The sequence below is a fragment of the Fundulus heteroclitus genome, chromosome 19 (genome assembly GCF_011125445.2).
Source record: "Fundulus heteroclitus isolate FHET01 chromosome 19, MU-UCD_Fhet_4.1, whole genome shotgun sequence".
Lineage (NCBI taxonomy): Eukaryota > Metazoa > Chordata > Actinopteri > Cyprinodontiformes > Fundulidae > Fundulus > Fundulus heteroclitus.
In genome coordinates this window covers 1512934-1519195 of record NC_046379.1, presented here as the reverse complement: position 1 = coordinate 1519195, position 6262 = coordinate 1512934, and positions in this window count along the sequence as shown.

Below are 6262 nucleotides of genomic sequence, written 5' to 3'. Positions count from 1 at the left end.
TCATTAGCCTGGAGGGGAAAGCCCCGCACAGACGAAATATGAAGCATATTAGTATTTAATGGGCTAATTAGGATTCCACAACCCTTGAAAAAAATATGTGCTGCATAATTGTGAAATAGAAGAAAAAAAGATGCATAGATTTTTTATTTTTTTTTTATTTTTCAGCTGCAAATCTTTTGGTGTCTCTAACGTTTTTGCATATTTCTGCTCTTCCAACTCAATTCAGTTTATTGAAATAGCGCCAGTTAACAACAAAACTCCTCTCAATGCACTTTACAAAATTATCCCTTCTATGAACAGAAATATTTAGTCAGTCCAGTCCCATCAAATTTGATTCTAGTTATTAACAATCAAGGCCAGCCTTTTTAATAATAATAATAATAATAATAATAATAATAATAATAATAATAATAATAATAATAATAGTTATTATTATTATTATTATTATTATTATTATTATTATTAAAACTGGTAAAAAGTTTTCTATCTAAGGAAACTCAGCCGATTGCATCGAGTCATCGACCGGCAGAAATCCCTCCTCCTGAAACAGGACATAGTAACAGTGGAGATTCAGCTGCACGATGAACAAAAGCGTTAATTTCTTTGCAAATCAGATCAAATTTAGTCAGATTAATGGAGATTAACACCAACTTTCAAGTCTTGCCTCAGATTCTCAATTAGATCAAAGTCTCAATTTTGATTGGTCCATTCCAACCCGTTAATATGCTTCAGTCAAAGCCTTTCCATCGCAGCTCTGGCTTTATGTTTACGGTTGTCCTGCTGCAAGAAGCATCCCCACAGCATGATACTGCCACCACCATACACCACACACCAACATTTTTGTTGGAGTGCTAGTTTTTCTCCACAGATAGTTTTTGCCTTTGGGCCACAAAGCTCAGTCAATGGCCCATTCCTCCTGACAGAACTGGTGGAACAGAGTCAGGGTCAGATTTATAAGCCACCTTGCTCTCTCTCACACTTTTTCAGCCTTGTTCAGAAGTTTCCAATGGGACTGAGATCAGGGCTTTATTTGGAGTAATGGCTTCTTCTTCTCTGAGTGGCCTTGCAGACCATGTTGGTTCAGGAGTCCTTTTAACTCAAACAGTGTGAATTTAAACCACCAGAAGTTTCCAAGGCCATGACATCCACATCTAGGCTAAAGTCATCGTAATCTTGTTCCATGTAGACTTCTGCTTTTAAAGAACATAATAAAATTATATGGTATTTAGAAGATTATTTAGGCGATCCTAACTGACATAAAACAGAAAAGGTTTACTCTGATTAAGTGTGAGACAGAGAGAAACATCAAGGCTATACATGTATTTAAATATCTGGGTCTAGCTGTATAAAAGCATTCCACACTTTTCAGATGTTTAATTGTAAGTCATTTAGAGAAAGCTTGAATCCTGTTGCTGCAAATTTCTGCACAACCTTTTGTCCATCTATCAACAAAATCCAGGTGTAATTCACTGAAGTCCGTGGTTCTAAGATTACACACAGCAAAAAGGCTCCTAGGGGTGTATACAACGCTGTAAGGCATTCTACACATTAATATACAAAAATAAAGAAATGAGATGAGATGAGAAAAAAAGTTTCCTACAAAAATGATAAAACACACCAAACTGGAAAGTTCCTTTTTATTTCATAGTTTCATGAAAAATCGGGTGTTGAATTTTGCCAAATCCCTGAGTAACCCGGCCCGTTTTGGATCTTGCTTCTCACAATTCTAATTCACCACCGTTAGTAAATGACGTAAAGGAGTTAAAAGGTCAGACAGACAAAACAAGGAACACGGTGGGATTCAAACTATGATGCTGACAGAGTGTTCCCATGCCCGACACGTACTCGCTCCAGTATTGGTCTGCCCTGCCCTCCCTGTCCGACTGTCACAATGCCATGTTACCGTAAACGGGGCCAGGAGGGTCTCATTATCATGGTTGTTTCTGTATTTAAAAAGGAGGAGAGATTTTAATCTGAATTAACAGCATAAAATGCCTTATCAGTCAGGTTTTACATTAACCTGACCTCTTCACTGCTTTCATTTGCTGTAAAGCTACCGTAAAACACCACAAAATGTCCCAGGAAATCCTTCTCAATCTGTGTCCCCTGGTCACAGAAAATTACTTCATTCTTCTGAAATTTGCATTAACATTGTGAATTTTCTCAGTTTTGGCTTTTTTGTCACATTAAGTATTTCAGCGCAAACAATTAATATCAGAGAAAGATAAATTAATACAAAATGCAGTTTTAAATTACCGGTTTCATTTGCTAAGGAAACAAAAATACAATGTACATCAAACTGGTCCCTTGTGAGAATCTCCCCTTGTTCTCAGGAATAAATGTGATTCGACAGTTTATTTTTGGAACCCCAGCTCAGTTTCACCAGCCACACTCAGGCCTGATACTCCAAATCCTCTAGAATCAATAAATCTTATAAATAGAACCTGTCCGACAACATAAAGGATTGCTGCAAAGCCATCAACAATGCAGACGACTGTCCACTGTGGCTCTACGCTCTTTCAGGAGGAGTGAATGCTGCTTGGAGAGACTTGATGCAACCTGCTGGGTTTCCTTAGAGAGGAAACTTTCTCACCAACCTGGAGGATCTGATGGAGTCTGACTTTGGAAAGAGACTTGAGATGACATTATGGGAATTGGTGCAATATAAATAAAACTGAATTGAAAATTGAATTGAAACGTTGACTGAAAGATCTGAAAAAGCAGAGCTTATGCTACGATCTAAAGAAATTCAAGAACACATCCAAAAACAAGGTAAATAATGGTTTTCAGTCTAGAAAGTGTCACACTGGATACTGGTGCTCCAGAGAGCCAGACATAGAACCATCATCATTCTTATGCATATGCATTATGCATAAGAACTGATCACAGTGATTATACAGTGTTGAAAAACATTTATTCAAATTTTTTTTGGACTTAAAAACACTGTCCTGCATAACAAAATACATCAAACAGATAAAAATTAAGAAATGATTTGAATTTTTCCACACCTGAAGCTTAATCTGCTAATTAAAACACAGGACAATATAGGAACTGCAGATTTTCAATTAAACGAAATACATGTTTTTTTCAATAATTGTTTTATCATTCTCTTCCTTTTATCTTGTTCACTTGTGAAAGTCAAATCTGATGAGCTCTTTGTGGCATCTTATTGCCACATTGCCAGACAGGACACTGGAAAAAAAAAAAAATATATATTTTTTTTTATAATGATAATGCATTTAGCCACAGGGCCGGACTAAATTGTTCGGCGGGCCGGATCCGGCCCGCGGGCCGTATGTTTGACACCCCTGAGTTAAACCAAAGTTTCTAAGTGTGTCACACAGTTCTTTTGCACTTCTGTCTTCAGGGTTGTCAACGTGAAAGTTAAAGTTTCCCACAATAATTAAACAGTCATAATCAACACATATCACAGACAAGAGGTCACTAAAATCATTAAAGAAGTTTGATGTGGACTTAGGAGGCCTGTAAACATTCAGAAACATAGTTCCTACCGGGCTCTTTACCTGGAGAGCCAAATGTTCAAAAGAGTCAAATTTTCCCAAAAACACCTTTTTATATTTTAGTGAATCATTAAACAATGTTGCTACTCCTCCACCTTTCCTTTGCTGTCTGCTCTCACAAAGAAAATTGTAGTTTGTCGACTCCAACAGTATAGCTGCTTTATTAGATTTATGTAACCATGATTCTGTTAAAAACATTACATCAAGATTATTGTCAATAATGAAGTCATTAATTAAAAGGGATTTTCCTGACAGAGATCTAATGTTTAATAAACCTAGTTTATATGATTTGGTGGTTGATGTTGTGTCTGGCTGGTTGTTTGTGACAATGTATGACTTCTAAGTATGATTGTTTATTTCTCTTTGTTATCCTTTTAGTTTTGTTCTTTCTGCCGTGCATCATCACAGATATTTTACAGCTATCTCCCAGCAGGGGCCCAAGTTTTTCCTGGAAGTTAACATTTCTGATAAAGTCACGACTAGAACCCAGTGTATATCACAGAGAAGTGAGAGCAGAGGTGTTCATCATCCTTGATATGTGGAGGAAACGGGTTGGGAGGTTTTTGGAAGATGTTGGTTAGGTGGCAGAGCCTGGGCTATCAGGGTGACTGTGAGGAGAAGATGTCAGCTGTAAGCCAATCTTTAAACCCTCCTTCATGTTGGTGAAATCCAGGAAAGGGACATGTGGAATGAGTGGGGAGGTGGTGCAGTCTGGTCTGAGGGAGGGAGGGTTTCGGTTCTTTGTTGGGCTTACCAGGGGTTCCACTGTTGAGATCTGGGGTGATTCATCCTGTAACAGTGAAGAAGGCTCTTTCTTCCTCGTCTTTTCTGCTATCTCTGTCTTGGCTTGTTCGGGCTGTACCAGGTTTATCTGTTTATGCTCTTGCTGTACTTTGTTGAAGGACAAAGCTGATGGTGCATGGCTCACAGAACAGAAGATGAGAAGTTTTGCACCTGACCTGTTCAGAGAGAAAAAGTCTCTGTAGAAAATGTGTCTTTTCTATTAGAAAATATTGAAGTTGTCAGTGAAGGTCACTGAAGTTTTACTGCAGTTTTTAAGCATCAGAATTCTCATCTCCACAATAAATGGCCATGTAAGGTAATTTATTGTAAGACATTCTGCCATATTCAGCAGATGAATGTAATCCTGATTTTTTTTTTTTGACAGCATCACCCAAGGCTTCAGTGTGTATAAAGAGTTTTTCCAGGGTGGGCGCTCTTCCATGATCTCTAGAAGGCTCTCCAAGGTATCAGACACCAGGTTACAGTCATAAATCATCTTGTTACAGAAGTGTTTAATACCCTTTAAAGCTGCATTGCATAATATTAAGGTTTGCAGACCTGTGGCTCGCTGTGTCTCTGGCAGTTTAGCAGATGACCGTTTACAACACAGATTATTGTCAGGAGATGGACTATTTTACTAGGTGTAATGCTGAAGTGGGGTAAATCTGTTTTAAAGTGGAATTCCAACATTTCCAGCTGGTTCACTCCTATAATTTGTTGTGAGAACAGCGCACTGGGACAGCGGGACACTTCTCTGTAACATCTCCTTATCTAGGTGTGGGGTTCTTCTCTGGTCTTTTGGCCTCGCGCCCAGAGTGTTCCAGGGGGGCTGCAGGTAGGTTTATTCCTATTTCCATCGGTTATCACCATTTAGCTGGTTGTCGCAGTTTGGGATCATGGGCACAGTTGTATCATTCCCATCTCTAGCGTTAACCTCCACGTTAACTTCAAGTCGGTGGATTTTTATTATAAGCTAATTTCTGTAGAGGCGTATTGAAGTCCTCTGTGGTGAAGGCAGGCGTCTTGTGCTGATTAGCTGCCGTCGGCTGGTTCTCTGTATTCACTTCATGTTGAACTCTTTCTATAACAGCCTTTTTCCCTGAGAAGTCGGTCTAACACCTCTGGGGTGTAAAGAAGCATCTTGTGCGGATTAGCTGACGTCACCTGGTCCTTTTCTCAGATGCGATTTGAATAACATGAAAAAATAAAATGGTCCACACTGGGAAAAAATACAATTAATTAATAAATCCTTTAGAGTCACTGATCTAAAATTATTTAGTTCAACTTTTGTGTAGTTTTGGCCAAAAGATAAAAGGTTACGGGCGAAACAATCTTGCATCTTTGAAGAAAAAAAAAACATCATGATGTTCCATCCTGACAAGTTAAAGTTTAACTTTCTGGAGGGCGTGCTTTCCGTTTCATCTGGAGTAAAAGTGACACAGCATATAAGAAAAGAACACCATAATTACAGTCAAACATGGTGGTGGATGTTATACGATTATAAAGAGGTTTTCCACATGTATAACTGTAGGCTGGCTGCAGTTTATATGTGTTTGCTGTTCTATACGAAAGTATTTTGTGGTCGTACTTTTACTTTTTAGGTTTGTACACAGACTTGAGTATTTTATATGGTTATCAGGCTGCATTACTCCCTGTCACCCCCTTCTGTGCACTTGGCGTCACAACATTCTCACCAACCCCTTTTTTAAGTGAATTCAGTGGTTCACTAATTCAGATGTCGCCACAGCAGGTGAATAAAATTCCACACATGTCTGACAGAGTTGTTATGCCCGATGCTCTTCCTGACTAAACCGGGAGTCGAACCCGCGTCCTCTACATCAAAGACGCGGACCATGACTGAAAAGGCCTATTTAATTCATGCCCTCTGCTGCCCCCTGCTGCTTAAACATAGAACTGCATAACTGCGCCACAACAGCACATTTCCAACCAAAATAAAA